Below are 17,726 nucleotides of genomic sequence, written 5' to 3' on the forward strand. Positions count from 1 at the left end.
AGCGAAATATCCAGTGGGAACGAACGTCGTACATTCACGCGAGTCTCACGCCGAATCACCGAGTAGATTTGCAATTTTTACAATTTCCACGTGATCGCGAAATTTTCTACGATCTTTAGCTCGAGTCAACGTGTCAGACGGATTTTTCACGCACAGGTCGCTGATTGTGAGCCAACGAACGAAACTCCGGATCGTGTCTCTGTTCTGCAGGGGAAATCCTGTGCGGTCTGTATCCTGTCCTCTTTCTTCTTCTTTCGGAGAGCAACGAAACAACAAAGAAAGTGGGACACGCACGAGAGGGAGAAAGGAGAAAGATAAATGGAAACGGTCGGCAGATAAGTTGTACGATATTGATACGGAGAAGACAAGGTTTCGACAGTCGATCGGAGGACGCGGCGGTGCACAACGGTGAAAAACGTGTGTCGAACATGCATCGTTTTTAGTAGGTCAGCGCCGAAGAGGGGGGGAGGGGAGGTGGGTAAGAAAGTTGGTAACTGGCGAACTTGAGGGACTCGTTCGCGGTCGAGTGCATAAACGGTGTCTCCCCGGACCACCATCTGCTCGGCAAACCCGGCAACAACAGTCCCGCGAAGCAACTTCTCACGCTCGTATCAAAATATATAATTTATGGAAATATATGTAATTTGTCACACGGGGAGAATTCGGTAAATTTCCAAAAGAGACGGAGAGTCGAGAGCAAGAAAGAAAATTAAAATTAATTCAGGGATCGAGAGTCGAGAGTCGAACACTGAAAATGACCAGCAATTCAGAGTAAAAGAAAAAAAAAAAAAAGACATTCTCGAAGAGTGAAAATTCGCAGAAATCGAGAATCGAGAGTAGAAAAAAGAGTATCGTGGAGTATCGGTACGGAGGAAGTACGCAAGTGAAATGAACTCTGATGCCGATACGGGGGTGGCGCGTCTTGTCGAAACCGGGGCGAGGTGATTAATCGGCACTGTGGATACGTTGACGAGTGTCGATGCAGCCGGACTGCACGGTTCGTCGACGCGATTCTCGTCAGCTTCGTCCTTCTTTCGAGCCGGTCAACGGCCTGACCCAGGCCGAGGGTCGAACGGAACCACAGTGAGGCAAGAATCCACGGAATCGCGCGCGAGCATCGATCACGAACGAGCATCGATCTCCCCCTACGATCCTCTTCACGCCGAATCAATGACGATAAACGAGAAACGTCCACGAGGAAAATTCTGTTCGCTGCGCATCGAGAAAAGGTACATCGAGTGAAAAAAAAAAAAAAAAGAAAAAACTCCCTAAACCAAAATTGAAAACTAAATCTTCGTTCGACGCCTTATCGCGGAGGGATCGTGACTGGCTCTCCGAGGCTTGAATTAAAACGAAGTGCGAGCTGGTATCGACCCGCCAACCGTTGGTTGGTTCTTGGAGACCAACGTTTCAATTAGGAAATTGAAATACTCCAACAGAGACTCCGAGTCGTGTATTTTAAATTCGTGATTAGAAGTTGCTGACTGATCGTGAGTAGAATGAGAAATAGGAAACAGTTTTGCTATTTTTCGTGGTTCCTCCTGAGCCATCGATCCGACAACACGCGATACACAAAAATTATATACAGGATGTTTCGTAACTTGTGGGACCCACTTCGGGAGCTGATTATACGCTTAAAAATAATGAAAAAAATGTCATATAAATATATATATCTGTCTTCGTTTATGAGATATAATGAATTTTCACAAAAGATGCTCGAAATGACCGGCTGCACGCGTCTTGTCATTCATCTGGTTACTCTCTCTATCATTCTTGGTGTTTCTCGAATTTATCGGAAGCCTTGCTCTATTCTATTTCGTGGTATTTCAGCATGTTCAATCGATGTTGCGTGTACAATAGATTTTAAACGTCCCCACAAATGAAAATCTAATGGATTCAAATCCGGAGAACGAGCAGGCCATGCAATAGCACCTCCACGATCAATCCATTTATTTGCAAAGTGTTGATTTAAAAATTGCCTAGCCACTCGGCTAAAATGCGGCGGAGCTCCATCGTGCATAAACCGCATACGAAGTCTAATACCGACTGGAACTTCCTCTAATATTTCGTGTAAACGCGTGGTCAAAAAATCAACGTACTTTGTGCCAGTTAGTTTCCCATCAAGAAAAAAAGGTCCAATTGAAAATTTATCAATTATTCCTGCCCATACGTTTAAACTAAACTGGTGTTGATGTTTTGAATGGACAATAACATGTGGTTTTCTTCATCCCAATTGTGATTATTATGAAAATTGAATATACCATCCCTGGTAACACTAGCTTACTAGAGTTTGCTCTGTTTATAAAATTCATTATCTCTCATAAAAGAAGACAGATGGGACACATATTTATCTGATTTTTTTTCATTATTTTTAGGCGTACAATCAGCTCCCAAAGGTCCCACAAGTTACGAAACACCCTGTATATATTTACGATGCGCCAGAGAGACAGGATTAGGAGAGAGGAGAAGTTTCGTGTGTTTAATCTTGAGTTATACTTTCTTGGACATTTCGCCATTACCGGGGATTTGATATTTTATAGGGGAGAATGGAGAGAACGGCGTTTATTATACGATTTAACGGCGTATGGGAGGATTATTGGAACGGTGGCGACAGAGAGAGAGAGAGAGAGAAAGAGAGAGAACCGTAGCCATCTTCCACGTTGTGCAGAGAGGCTTTCGTTTCGCGTGGCACGATCGATCGATGAATTTAATCTGCGCAAACAGCGGATGGTCTAGCGTTATCAATAGCGGCCACGGATCTGCTTCTTCCCCTTATTCATCGTCCCGTGACGATTGTTTGCATTTTGGATCCTTCCTCTGATAAAAGTACGTCTTCGATTATGCTTTCAGCGGGGATTCTCTCCGACGAGCTCTCCTTCTCTCTGCTTGATTTTCGATATCGTTAACCCTTTACCCTCGACAAAAATCTTTTTTTTCACACATCATCTACCAGCAATTTATTTACAAGGCATCATTTACTTCAAGTAAAATGATACAGCGATCATTCGAATATTTAACATTTTAACGAAATTTTTTGTTGGTCGTATCATTCCAACTAGTGATATCGTTTAAATTTAAAGCATTGCTGGTTTCCTAGTCTCTGGAATAATAATGTCCTCTGCCGTTTTTTTAAACTTTCGTAAGAAGCAATGAAAAGTCTAGTTTTATGCGACTTGTTCCGAATTATGTGAATTATTATGAGTGTCGATTGACTCATTTAGGGCTGTCTTCGAAAATTCCTTCTTCTGAAATTTTTTTCTTCGTCTTATGTCTGTTCAGGTATTATACTGTTATCATACAACACCAAATGTACACGTTCATTATAATTGTCTTTACGTTATAATTATAAAGAAAAGGAAACCCGAATTGTTGGCTAGATTTAACCACTTGCGCTGGCAACTGATTGCGGACCGTAACGAGTGACCAAATACCAAACCGTATAAAATAATTTCGTCGCTTTCTTTTCGAACTCGTCGGTATGACATCGTTGGATAGAAATTATTGAGAAGAATAATAAATTTATTATTTATTTTGCCTGGGTTATACTTGAATATACGCTGGAACAACCAAGGACTAAAGCATAGAATGTTCATCAGAGATATTAAAGTGAAAATAGAATACACAAACTTTTATTCATGCATTTTATAAAAAGTCATTTAAACCTCTAAAAATACACTGTTTTGCATTTGTAGTATATCTAAAAGAAAAATTATGAATTAGTCATTTTGACCACTTTGGTAGTTCTAGTGTTAAAGTAGAGAAAATATTACAATTTTGGAACAAAAAATCCTCGACGTGCCAGGGCAAGAAGTTAAGTTACGATGTCTTCTCAGAAGAGTCAGTTCGAGTGCAAAGAGTTAAAAGGTTCGCTTGCAATTAGTTTATTCATCTTCGTAGCGTCGGGTGTAACAAACAGAATTATGAAAGAATCGTTTTCTGTTGGTCTTGTTTCAATTCTCGCAACGCGACCGCGAGAGCCGACGCGCGTATTAATTACGGCGTTTCGATTATAGAATCATAGTATCTCGATGAACTTGTCCCTATTTTAGGAAGTACAGAGAAGGTGAATACAGCACGGACTGTTCAGGGAACTTTGGACCGTTCTCGCGGATCCTCCAACTTTCAAGAACTTCCACCCAAGTCTATTTATGAGGAACACACTACGGGCTAATTTCACTCGAATTACATAATCGATTACGGTTCAGGAACGTTTCGATCGTGTCCTCGCCCCAGTCGAACAACTGCGAGTTTCATCTCTGACACTCTGACTCGAAATTACGTATCTTCGTATCGATCCGCCATTCACGTTTATTATTAATCGGGATTTCGATCAATTTTTCTACTCTCGTGCGAATAATCTAATCTGAAGACGGTTGCGGCGGAAAGACATTCGAATTTCCCAATTTCTAATAATTAGAATTACTAGTCTACAAAAATTTAACTGGCCTATCATTAAAAATAATAGTATTATTATTGTTACTAATAATAGTATCGTATAACAGAGTACCTTTACAAGTGTGAAAAATAAATCACATCAGAACTGCGAAAGTGGAAGCTTCGCGCTTTATTACTGCACGATCTATTTTCACAGAATTATCTCACAATTGTTGCTAATTATTAACCAATCACTGCAATTATCTAATTATTAAACAAGTATTTAAATACCGTCAATATTATTCGAAACACTGGAAATTCGTGCAATGGCCGCTGCAAAATTCTGACTAACTCGCGATAAAAAAAACGAAACTGTCTCGTGCGTATTGTTCCATCTATTTCCAAATCACTCTCCCGTTCACACGGAGGCAGAGACGCTGAATCAGAGAACGCCGAACTTGGCCACGGAATTTCCCAGCCCGCGTGCACAATAATTTAAATTAATCACCGGCGCAGATACAACTGATTTAATGCGCGGCTTAATCTAGGCGCTGACACGTTCAGCGCGCGACTCGCGATGAGTTACGGCAATTCACGGGCAAGACAGGATCCATTTACAATGGAGACATTTACAGATTAGCCGTGCACAGGGTGTACCCGCGGGAATTCGCCAACGTTTGCACGTTGTTCGCGCGAATTGCACGCGCCGCGACGACCAGCTTCCTCCCCTCCCTTCTTCCTCGCGGATTAAAAGTTTCCACGGGTCTTTACAAACGTTTACAGACCAGTTAGAATCATCTGCGTAAACGTCTTTCGACACGCTTCGTCCGCGAAAGTCTCGTTCGAGATTTGCAAGAACATCTCTTGGCGTTGGAGGACCAGTGCGTTGGAGGATCCGCTAAAATTCACTTCACCAGTTCTCGAATGTCCCTCGAAATCGCTTTTCTACATTTTTTTTTTTCTTTCTGTTTGAGCCCTTATCGTTCGAAAAAAAAGAAAAAGAAAAAAAAAAAATACGAGAGAAAAATCCCGAGGCTCGCAATCACAGGGTAAAAGAGAAAGAGAAAGAGAAAGAGAGAGAGAGAGAGAGAGAGAGAGAAAAAGATAGATAGATAGAGACGGCAGTTCGAAATAGCAGTTTGTTGAAGCAGTAGAGCGTTCGAATAACAGATTCCACTCTATTTTCCACTCTAGCCCGAGGCGCAGTTGCCTCCATTTACAGATTAAACCGCGTCACACACCCGGTGTACGGGGGTTGAAGAGAAAATTGGCTTGTCGGGGAGTCGTTCTTTCGAGGCTATTCCCTTTAAAAAGCGGGGAAATACTGGCGCGCGAACGAGAACGGCGATTCGCGGGCGAATTGCACGCGTCGAAGCAACGGGAACCCGGAGGGGACCGGAAGCGTTTGCGCGCGCTCGATAAATTGCCGACCCGTGGTGGTGGTTGTCGTCGTCGTAGTCGATGCAATCTCCCTCGCAAATGCTGTTTCGCCCGGGACAGATAGGAACGATAGGAAGGAGTCGAGTTTCACGAAGAACCGTGCTACGTTCGTTCTACGTTCGGCTGATGGCGGGTCAAGATCACCGTGTCGCGGTCAGAATATTCCTCGACCCACGCCCCTTTCACCTTTTCACACGTTTCTCGCCACTGTGTCAACTTTTCTTCTCCTTTTCTTCCCTTGTTCGGAAGAAAACGGTCAGAGAAATTATTAGAAATAAATTAGATTGTATTCAAATAGATTGAACTAAATTATATTAAATAGATTATATTCATTAAATAAATATATAAATATATAATGTATATTGAATAAATTGAATTATATTAAATAGATTATATTTATTAAATAAATATATAAATATATAATAAGTATATTAAATAATATAAAAAAAAATTAAACTATATTAAATGGGTTATATTTATCAAATAAATATATAAATATATAATGTATAATATATGTCATAAGTAAATAATTAAATAAATTAAATTATATTAAATAGATTATATAAATTAAATTAAATTAAATTAAATTAAATAGATTATATAAAATAAATTAAATTAAATTAAATTAAATAGATTATATAAAATAAATTAAATTAAATTAAATAGATTATATAAAATAAATTAAATTATATTAAACAGATTATATTAAATAAATCAAATTATATTAAACAGATTATTAAATTTTAAAGAACAGAACTACGAGAAATAGTTGAGACGAATTTTGTCTCATTTCGTCTACTCTCAATTTTGTCTACTTTTCGATTACGACGATGCGCGTGTGTGCAAGAACATTTACTTCTGGTCGAAGTTCGGAGATAGGGAAAATCTGTAGGGTTGAGATACTTTGCAGACTTCCCTCGAAGCGAGGTTTAATTTCCCCAGCGAGAGAGGGGGACTCTGAATTTCTGTCCACCCTGTCGCAAGGCGAGAGCGTGCGCGCGCGCGCGCGCGCACCGAGCGTTTAATATAGCTCCTCCGACGACGGACAATTTAATAAACGTTACAGCGAATCAAAGTCGGCTTAGAGAACGAAGCGACGCGGAACTCAATCCGCGAAACACCACGTATGTACGAGGTAATCGCGCAATCGACATATTCGACCCGACACGCGTGTGAAAAAAGGAAACGCGCGCGACAGCGCTCGACGGTCAATTAGTCTCGATCTAACGAAGCAATTTTCGCTCGGTGGACTTTTCCCGCGAGTAAACCGCTGGCGTTTGTAGGTTCGTTAGGCCGAAGCGTCCGATTGAATGGCCTTTGATTACGAATTTCTCGTTGCTCGTCGGGAAACACCACCGCGTCGACCGCGATGAATGAATGTTTTACTTTCGCGAATACCTGCACACAGAAAACAGAAAGGTTTTCCATCGTTGGGAAAGAGCGTTTCGACGCGATTACGATTTCGTACGAAAACTGAGAGAGAACTGAAAGAGAGAGAGAGAGAGACAGAAGTGTTTGTTCTCGCTGAAGGATCGGCGCTGAAATTTGCACCGACGAAAGATCGAACGACGCCGCGGTGAACGAGATGGTCCTGGTGACTGCAATTGCATCGATCAGCCATCAATTACACGAGGCAGGCGACCCTGTCAGAAGCAGAGCGCGTTTCCTGCAACATCCACAAGGGTGATGATATTCGATCGTTCGATATTCGTCAAATTCTTCAGATAAGTTTCTTTTCGTCGACTCGAGATACTTGTACGCGCCTCGTCTTTCTCTCTCTTTCTCTCTTTTCTTTTTATTGTACAATTTATTGTTAGTTAGAATTGAATTTCTCTCCAGTTTCGTTGAGTTTCAACCTCGTGCATTTCTCTCCCAGCTGCGCAACTTTCTTCCGCCGCCGGTATTTCGTATCGCTTTGGAACGTTAGTTTTATCTTTCTTACTACCCTCTGTCCTGGTTTTCACGTTTCTTCTCTTCTCGTGCATTTACATTTTTTTACTTACTCTGCACTTTCCAGCGCCCTGTTTTTCATTCGTAATTTATAGTTTCTTCTGCTTTGAATGTTTTTTAATCTCTCTGTTTAGTTTCTTCCATCTCTTTCTCTCCACTTTTCACTTTTCCCGTATTTTCAACTTTCCATTCGTTCAACTCGCGTTTCTGCTTTGCGCCCTCCTGCGCAATCCTTTATCTTCCTTTGGTTCTCCATTAGACAAAGTCTTAGGCTTTTATTCAGATAAATATCGCAGATATCTCCTTCCTCTCACTCTGTCTCTCTCTCTCTCTCTCGCTGGGCATTTTAATCCGAAGCAATTTCTGAAACTTAAACTTTGCGATACTCGCCTCGGGGCCGGGGAACTTAATTTACTCCGCGAGAAATTTGGATAACTCTCGAACGGCTCATAAAACTCTCAGAATTCTCGACTTAAATTGTCAATTATGTTTTATTCGATTGAAATTTCGTTGGAAATTAAAGGCTCGAGGCTAACATATTAATCAGCTATTGGTTTACCTTTGAAATACGTGAAAATGATTTCCAAAGCTTTTCTCTTCAGAATTCTTCTTTCACTTTTCACTTTCTCTCACGTCGCTTCTCTTATCTTCCTCTCTCTCTCTCTCTTTTTCTCTCTCTCTTTTTCATTTCTAGGCTGGAATTCTTCCTTCGTGCTTTCACCTCCTTTTTCTTTCTTTCTTTTGTTTTTTTTTACACAATTCCCACTTTTATCCTCCGACTCCTTTATTTTTCACTTGTTTCGCCCACATTCTAATTATTATTCCTCCACCCACTTTCGCCCTTCTGTCTCATCGTCCGCTTATTATCCAGCGTGCGTGCATATGCACGGGCACTTGGGGAAACCAGGCCAAGCTACCTTTTTTTCTTCTTTCTTTTCTTTTCTCTTCTTTTTTTTTTTTAAAGCGAAGGCGGAAGAAAAATGCTCGTGGGAATTCTGCTTTCCCCCCAGTTCGAAACGGGATCTTCCGCTTGAATCTAGTATCCGCGATCATTCCATCTTTTACCGTCACTCCCACCCAAACCAGCGTGTTTCAACCCAATTCGATCTGAAATTTAAATTTTTCCACGATCATTTTCTGGCCAGCAGCTGATCGTTCCTTTCCTCGTGTGGTGGACGAGTAATACCTTCCGATGGATAATTAGAGAACGGGCCACGGCACGAGGGAGAAGGAAAGAAGAGGGAGGGAAAAAAAAGAAGGGAAATGAGCGAGAGAACATAATTTGTCCCGGCTCGTTTGTAGGATTTGTGGCCGGGGCCGCGGCGAATAAAAAGAGGATGTCCTTTGTGTTGGCTGGCAGCCTGCACAAAGTGTCCCCGTCGCTCGTACACAGGAATAAGTTATGAAACGGCGGCTGGATAAAAACTTTTTGATCCTTCTTTCCCGCAACGGAGAGACTTAAGCCGCACCCATGTCGTCCTCTCGTGCTCTCTCTCTCTCTCTTTCTCTCTTGCTAAAGGAGATCAAGCAGCAGCCACCGTGATCGCTCGGCTAAGAAGATACGAATGCATCTCTCGCCTTGAATCGAATAACGTTGGCTGTCGAGTTCGCACGAAAGACAGGATTGAAATAGCTCGTGATTCTTTTTCTTCCCCCACTTCTTCATCGCGAAGAAGAACAAAGATCGATCAATTGATTGATCGATGATTATATTTAGCAATTGATTACAGTTTAATAATTGATCGCTGCCGCCAACTCTCTCTTGTTTGTGTAAAGAGAATTCTTTTATCACTCGTCTCTGAAATATCGTCTAATCGAACGTGGTTCAGTTTGTACTTCTGTCATCGACCAGGAGCGTTTCTCATATTTATTCGTCTAAATTTTCAATTGAAAGTCTTACTTGCCCCAAATGAAAACTAGTACAGATCACTCTATATGTAGAGATCGATCAATTGATTGATCGATGATTATATTTAGCAATTGATTACAGTTTAATAATTGATCGCTGCCGCCAACTCTCTCTTGTTTGTGCAAAGAGAATTCTTTTATCACTCGTCTCTGAAATATCGTCTAATCGAACGTGGTTCAGTTTGTACTTCTGTCATCGACCAGGAGCATTTCTCATATTTATTCGTCTAAATTTTCAATTAAAAGTCTTAGTTGCCCCAATTAAGAACTACTATGATTATTGTTTGGCGATTGATGACAAAACTGATTACTATTTAGTAATTGATTGACAAAGTACAATGTATCTATCTAGCATTTCAATCAAAAATTCCAGCTATTCCAACGGAGAACTATTATAATTATAATTACATTACAAGATGTCTGACGTGGTCTAGTTTATGCCATTAGTCCATCATCGACTAGGAGTCTATCTCCAGTGTCCATTTACCCAACAGTTCAATTAAAAATCCCACCTGTCCAATCTCTAACCGAGACCTTCGACACAAAGAGCAAGGTTTTTCACATAAATGAAATTTATTTTAAAAAGAACTATTATATATAATAAATACGACATATTTATTTTTATTATTTAAAAAAAATAATATATATATATATATTTATATTTAGATTATTTAAAATAAATTAATTAACTTCGATACAAAAGGTGCAAAATAAATTTTACTCGTTTATTTTTCAAAAAAATTCATTGCTCAAGATTCCTCATGATCCGGTCGAGGGCCTAATCTGGTTCAAACAGCAAATCGCGTTGCGAAAGGGGGGGAGGGAGGTCGCGTCGCCTAATCTGTCGGTAATTACGGTGGGTCGAATCGCCGTGGACAGGGAGAGGACGGTGGTCGCGTCGGCCGAGTTATCGCCGTCTGCCAGGAACAGGGTCGGACCTCGTGACCCGATATTTGCGCCGGAACGCTCCGATATTGGCAGCGCATCGGCCCTCTCAGAAACGAAGAACAATAGGAGCACAGCGGCGGTGTGTGCCATCGCTATCTCCGGCGGCGCTCCCTTTTGCTTTTGCTCAACTTTCCGTCGAGTTTCCCCTTCGGTTCGTGCCACCGGGGCCACCGTGAATCCTCCCCCTTTCCACCCCTCGCGGTACACCGTTCGCGCGAAACGATCGCACCGTGTACGCGCGAAAATAGACGCGATATGGGCCAACATCCGGTACATCACGTCCAACCTAAACACGCGCTCCAAAAAAAAAAAATTGCTTGCCATTTCACTCGTGTTTTTCCAATCGACGTTTCTCCTCTTTTTCCCCCCCTTTTCTTTTCTTTCTCTGTTTTTTCTTTTTTTCTCTTTTTTTTCATTTTAGGTAGAAGTCGAGTGCGCGAGGAAATTTTTTTTTTAATTCTTCGAGTCAGGGAACTCTGTGCGAGATCTCGAAACTTTGTAGCACTGACTTCTCTGTTTTTCCATTCTCTTTTCTTTCTCTGGTTTTTCTTTTTATTTTATTTTTTTTATTTTAGATAAAAGTTGGGTCAGGGAACTCACGAGTTTAGAACTTCGTGAGATCTCGAGACTTTGAAGCACTGACTTTTTTCCATTTTCTTTTTTTTTCATTTTGGGTAGAAGTCGAGCACTCCGCGTGAGATCTCGAAACTTTATAGCACTGACTTCTCTGTTTTTCCATTTTCTTTTCTTTTTCTGTTTTTTTTATTTTATTTTTTTTATTTTAGACAGAAGTTGGGTCAGCGAACTCACTTTCCTTTTTTTCTTCTTTTAAATAGAAGTGTTCGAGGATTTAATTGTTCATGTTAGAGAACTCGAGTCTGGCACTTCGCTCGATCGTAAGAAACTTTGTTTTCCTGTCTAAGAACTGGAGGAAATTTCATATAAATTTTCGATTCGACAAACGTGACGACGTACGAAAATATTCAAGATTCATTCAGGTTTTAGATCTTCTCTCCTGGATCTAATCTATAATAGTTTCTTTTTTTATCGATCACGTTACATTATTGAAAAGTATTTCAGAGCTGGTGTAATACCAATGACACATAATGAGGACACATAATGATTCCCTTTTTCATATAATTTCGCTTATATTTTTGAAGACAAAAATTTTCAAGCAAAGCATCTCTCATCAAACATTCCAGACGCGCACGAATCAAATATTCTTCATTCACGCTGAAAATGATACTTTATTCATCGATTTTATATCTTATCTGAATTTCGAGAGTTTCGAGTCACGAAAAAAAAAAAAAAAAAGAAAAATCTGAATTCCTGAAACTCGAAACCTTCTTGAGTTTCGAGCAAGTCATTCCTAATTTTAAAGGAATTAGGAGAGTGTTAAAATTCGAAAGAAAGCGACATTTTTCTGCTGCTCGATTTTTCATCAATCTTATTCTGGTCGTTCTGTTTTTAATTTAGAATTCGAATATGTCACGGCAGAAGAAGATTAATTTCATCGCCGCGAATAGAGCTGACGAGACGTTTCTCCCAACAGTTCATAGGATCTACATATATTACATACCGAGTGTACGCTCCGAGATTTCAACCGAGATAACAAATCCCAGAGGCTTCGATCATTTCCCAACTCGATTTTCCTCGTTTTCTACAGATATTCTATCATCCGCGAAAACGACAGCGCAAACAGCCGTAAACTCGTCGACAGTTAACCACGTTGCGCTGGCAACTGATTGCGGACCATAACGAGTGACCAAACCCGTGTACAATAATTCGTCTTCTTTTCGAATTCATTACTGGATAGAAATTACTAAGAAGTAATAAATTTATTATTTACATTGCCTGGGTTATATTTCAATATACTTGAAATTAATATATTGAAATTATTTTCTCAGAATAATAATATAATAGTATAATATTATATAATATTATAATAGTATAATAGTATAATATTATGTAATATTATAATAGTATAATAGTATAATATTATATAATATTATAGTAGTATAATAGTATAATATTATATAATATTATAATATTATAATATTAGTATAATAGTATAATAATAGTATAGTAATATTCAGAAACGTATAGAATCTCTTTTCCTTGAAAATCACATTTTTCAATACAGCGCTGGCAACTGATTACGAACCATAACGAGTGACCAACACCGTACACAATAATTCGTCGCTTTCTTTTTCAATTCATCGGTATGATATCGCTGGACAGAAATTACTGAGAAGTAATAAATTTATTATCTGTTCTGCCTACTTTGTTTTTACTTGAATATACTCAAAACTGAGGGAATATTACGAATATTTTTTAAAACTGAAAACTAAGGAATGATCACCATTTTCATTCACTTTTCATTTTACCGGTCAAACGCAAGACTTTTCTCTCCTTATTTTTCTTTTTTTTTCTTTTTTTGTACAAATTCTTAAACACGTACACATACATTTCGTAGAGAAAAATATTTTCGTGGAATATTTTCTAAAAAGAAGAGCGTCACGCTTGGCCAGACTCTCGATTAATGTTTTCCGTGGAAATTTTAGACATTCGCCAGGCGGAATAATTCTCAACACCCGGTAGACGATCATGGTCTATTCGCCGAGACGTTCGAACGAGAAAACGTTATTAAGTGACCGGTGAATTTTTGCACGCGCAGCGAGCCGCGGTGACGTTCGTATCGCCGCGAGTACTAATGGACTGCGACGTTTTTAACAGCGGGGACTAAAAGCTCCGGTTCATAAAAGTGACGTTTCGCGTGCGAGTTATTTATTCGTTGCGCGCCGTGTTGGCAACCGGCTGTTATTGCTCGTCGCGCGATAAGCTCGTGACAGCACGCGAACGTTCGAGGGCCGCGATTTCCGGTTCGATCGGCTCTCGTAGGAATTTCTAGCCACCTCCCTGCGAGACACGCTGCGTCTTACCTTCAATCTCTTCTTTGGACGATAAAGGTCAAGACCAGGGATCGAAATATAACAGGTTTTTTCTCTTCTTTTTTTTTTTTAAATTGACAATCATGGTCTATTAACTATCTATTAATATTAATCGTCCAAACAAATTATCTGTCACTTCAGAAAAATAAAACCTGTTCCAGAAGAGTAAAAGCCTTTGGCTTACATTTGTTTATTTATTGTCATTGGGATTTGTAACGAAAAAGAATTCTACGACTCGTGTGTTTCACGTGGAATTTATTTAAAAGTTAACCTTAACCTTATCGATCCCTGATTAAACCGATGTCTAACGCTGACGAGTTAGAAAATTATAAAATTACTGAAGACAGCCTCGAAACTCTTCGAAACCCAAGAAAATTTCGAAACTTTTGTATTTTTGTTCGTGATTCCGAAACTCAGATGGTCACTCGTTACGGTCCGCAATCAGTTGCCAGCGCAAGTGGTTAAGCACGTGCAATTTTCAATTAATTTTCAATCGATCGTAATTTCAAAACATCCAAATCTAAAGAAATTATTAAAGAAAAAAAAATAGTCTACTATTTCAACAGTATTATTTTAAAAATATTTTACTACGTCAACTGAAAGACTTTTCAGTACATTCAGTCGACAGGAAAAAAGTCCACAACGAGTGTTCTCAGACAAGAATCTAGATCGGATATTTCTGTAACATTGTTACAATTTCATTTGTTTATTTCGTTTAACTGTGACCAATGAAAATTCATATAGAATTGTTAACTCCAGTTTTGGAAACAAGAAAACGCCCCTCGTAAGATAAAATCATCGCCTCCCGAGTTTCGGGATCGTACGAAGTTCCGAGAATTTAGAAACTAGAAGTTTCAAGCCCGTCCCTAAAAGTTACACACCACTTGGATCTATTTCCCTCTAATTTCTACATTAACGCGTGTGACGAAATGTATGTGTCAGACTTTGAACATCCAAACGACGTTTCAGCACTTTTTGAAATTGACGGAGCTTCTGCACGCGTGAATGAATCCACGGCGTTTTCTAATTGCTTCGAGCAGCGTAATAAAAAGTTGAAACCTTCCGATTGAACTTTTGGATAATTCCGCGCTATAACGAAGTCGATAAGATACTTGGCAAACATACACGTGCACAGAGAAAGAGGAAAATTACGTATTAGCAGGGAGATATCAGGTATCCGAGATTTTCATTGAAATTAGAATATAAAGGCCTTCCCGCTGGAAGCTTCTAAAAGCCAAACTTCGCCGTGAAAAGAAAAAGAAGAAAAAAAAAAAAAGAAACTATCTACGAAGGTAGCTGTGTTCAAAAGAAAGCTCAAAGTTGCTGTGGCTCAAAGGATGGGTCAGGAAAATTTTTTCTCTCGTCAGAGGAACTGGCTAACCAGTCGTTCTTTCCAGCAAGATGCGATTAGTCGCGCAAAGTTGACGTTCGTTCGGCAAATTGCGCAGTTTTTTGCCCGAAAGATCCACGTCTTTATCGCGAAAAAAATTTTTCTTAATCTATTGCAATTCGGAGAAGATCGGCTACAGATACCATCGGGTTAGGCTGGACTATTATTACTAGGTTAGGTTAGGTTTGGGTCAACCTCTTAAAAATTTAAGGTTAGATTCTTGTTTGAAAAGTTAAGTTCAGTCTAGTTAAAAAAACAGTTTATTTAAAAAAATTAAGTTTAGTTAAAAAAAGGAAGAAATACAGTTTATTTAAAAAGAAATTAAGTTTAGTTAGAAAAAAATAAAAAAAATTAAGTTTATTTAAAAAAAATGAGTTTAGTTAAAAAAGGAAAAATACAGTTTATTTAAAAAATTAAGTTTAGTTAAAAAAAGAAAGAAATACAGTCTATTTAAAAAAATTAAGTTAAGTTAAAAAAAGGAAAAAATACAGTCTATTTAAAAAAATTAAGTTTAGTTAAAAACAGAAAAAAACAGTTTATTTGAAAAAATTAAGTTCAGTTAAAAAAAGAAGAAAAAAACATTCTAGACCTCTGTCAAAATGTTATCAGGAAATGCAAAAAAGATTCTATTTCAAATTAATCGGATTAACGGACATTTTTTTGGAGCGAGATCCCTCCCTTCCAGTTCAGTATCGCGGCGAAAATGATTTTTTTCATTCTTCCTTTTTCTGCCAAGCTCGCGAAGAACCGCCTTGGAATTCAGAGATTCGCGCGGCCGTGCAGCACATGCGGATCGACTTGGCAGAAACCATGAGCGCGTGATAGAAGCTCGCGGAGAGAGACACCGGGATCAAGCCAGTTTTCAGAAGCCGACATCGAGCAGATGTTCCTCGTGCATTACGTGCAGGCATTTTTTGTTTCAATCAAACAGAGCGCAGAGTGAGCGGAATTTCGAATTCACTTGCTTCCGTTGGAGTCTGACCTCACGCGAAACGTGATGAAATCGGTTTGAGTTAGGTTAGGAGCAGGGAAAGCGACGATTAATCGCAACAGCGACACAAACACGCTCGAAGACTCTTGTTGAGGATCGTCAAAATTGCAACATTTTCTCAGCTTTAACAGTAGAACTACCAAAGTGGTCAAAATGATTAATTTATAATTTTTATTATAATTTATATTTTTAATATATATCACAGATGTAAAACAGTATATTTTTAGAGGTTCAAATGATTTTTTATGAAATACACGAATAAAAGTTTGTGTATTCTATTGTATTTCTATTTTTTCTTTTTTTTCACTTTAATATCTCTGATGAAAATTCTATGCTTTAGTCCTTGGTAGTTCTAGTGTTAAGTATATTTATTACTTCTCAATAACTTCTATCCAGTGATATCGTACCGATGAGTTTCAAAAAGACGTATTATTGTACGCGGTTCGGTCGCTCGTTACGGTCCGCAATCAGTTGCCAGCGTAAGTGGTTATCTACGTGGTTTAAAATAAATATAATTAAAGTTTATTAACCTGCGTAGTTTAAAATAAATATAATTGAAGTTCATTAATCTACGTGGTTTAAAATAAATATAATTAAAGTTTATTAACCTCTTGCGCTGGAATGACGTGCCACGCACGTCGGGAATCTTGTATCCCAAAATTGCAATATTTTCTTGAGTTTCAAGTATATTTAAGTATAATCGAGGCAAAACAAATAATAAATTTATTACTTATCAATAATTTCTATCCAATGATATCGTACAGTTAGAAAGAAAAAAAGAAAGCGACGAATTATTGTGTACGGTTCGGTCACTCGTTATGGTCCGCCAACCAGTTGCCAGCACAAGTGGTTAATATACGTCACGTTTTCGCGTCGCGGAATCGGCAACCGGGAAACTCGCGTAAACCGGGAATTCTTCGAGCGATCGACGAGGCAAAATTAATTTCGCTTTGTGTAGATCCTTCCCCTCGAACTTCGGCTCCTCTGAATCCACGGAATTTTCGTTGTGTAATCCACGGCCCTCCTCCGCTCTGTGCACGCTAACTGGGCGTACGAAATCCGTAGGTGTAGAACGAGTCGCAGATGGCCTCGACTCTGGCTGAATTCTAGCTCATTCCCCGGGTGCATTCCCTCGGATTTCCCACGACTCTTGCTCGAGTCGTGGCCAGAAGCCACGCAGAAGCCACGGAGACCTGGTGTTTGTTTTCCTCTTTTTCTCGTTTTCTTTCTTCCGCGGGGGGGGGGGGGGGAGGGGGGGAGGGCTCGTTCCAATTACCCCGATAGTCCATCTGTCTTTTTTGAATTGGCGCCGGGAGAATCGTTGGCTCGTTCGTGATTCGAGAAGGTCGGCCGGGACCGACCGATCGGCTCGCGAATTCATTATCAAACGGCACGGATGCTTTCCATAGGAGGACCTGAGCCTCTGAGGGGTTCCGAGAGGAGAATCCGAGCCGAACTGCCAACGACAGAAGCGAGCCGCAGCCCAGCAGTTGACCCAGATGCGCACGCGACACGAATTCCCCAGGGGGGAGGAGGAGGAAAAGGAAAAAAAAAAAGACGACAATAATGAGGAGACCAGACGTTAAGTGCAACCTCGACAATAAACACGTAAGACTGACGCGGATCGATTAGACAGAGGGGAGTTAGAGGGAAGATAACGAGCGGAGAAGGTGGGACGAGAGAACGTAGCCAAGTCCGTATATATTTTCGTGATCCATATTTTCGAGAAAGGGGAGAGAGAGAGAGAGACTTGCGAGCGGATGCGCGAGGGAGC

General features: G+C 39.8%; 1 long non-coding RNA gene across 1 annotated transcript; it reads left to right on the forward strand.

The window, feature by feature from the left end:
• The first annotated feature begins 708 nt into the window (after positions 1 to 708).
• Positions 709 to 17,483, forward strand: LOC122534371. The gene is made up of 2 exons (XR_006307866.1): positions 709 to 1,229; positions 17,362 to 17,483. It is a non-coding gene; the product is annotated as an uncharacterized LOC122534371 (long non-coding RNA).
• The last annotated feature ends 243 nt before the right edge of the window (positions 17,484 to 17,726 follow it).

This window comes from Frieseomelitta varia, unplaced genomic scaffold (genome assembly GCF_011392965.1).
Source record: "Frieseomelitta varia isolate USP_RPSP 00005682 unplaced genomic scaffold, Fvar_1.2 scaffold_588, whole genome shotgun sequence".
Taxonomy (NCBI): domain Eukaryota; kingdom Metazoa; phylum Arthropoda; class Insecta; order Hymenoptera; family Apidae; genus Frieseomelitta; species Frieseomelitta varia.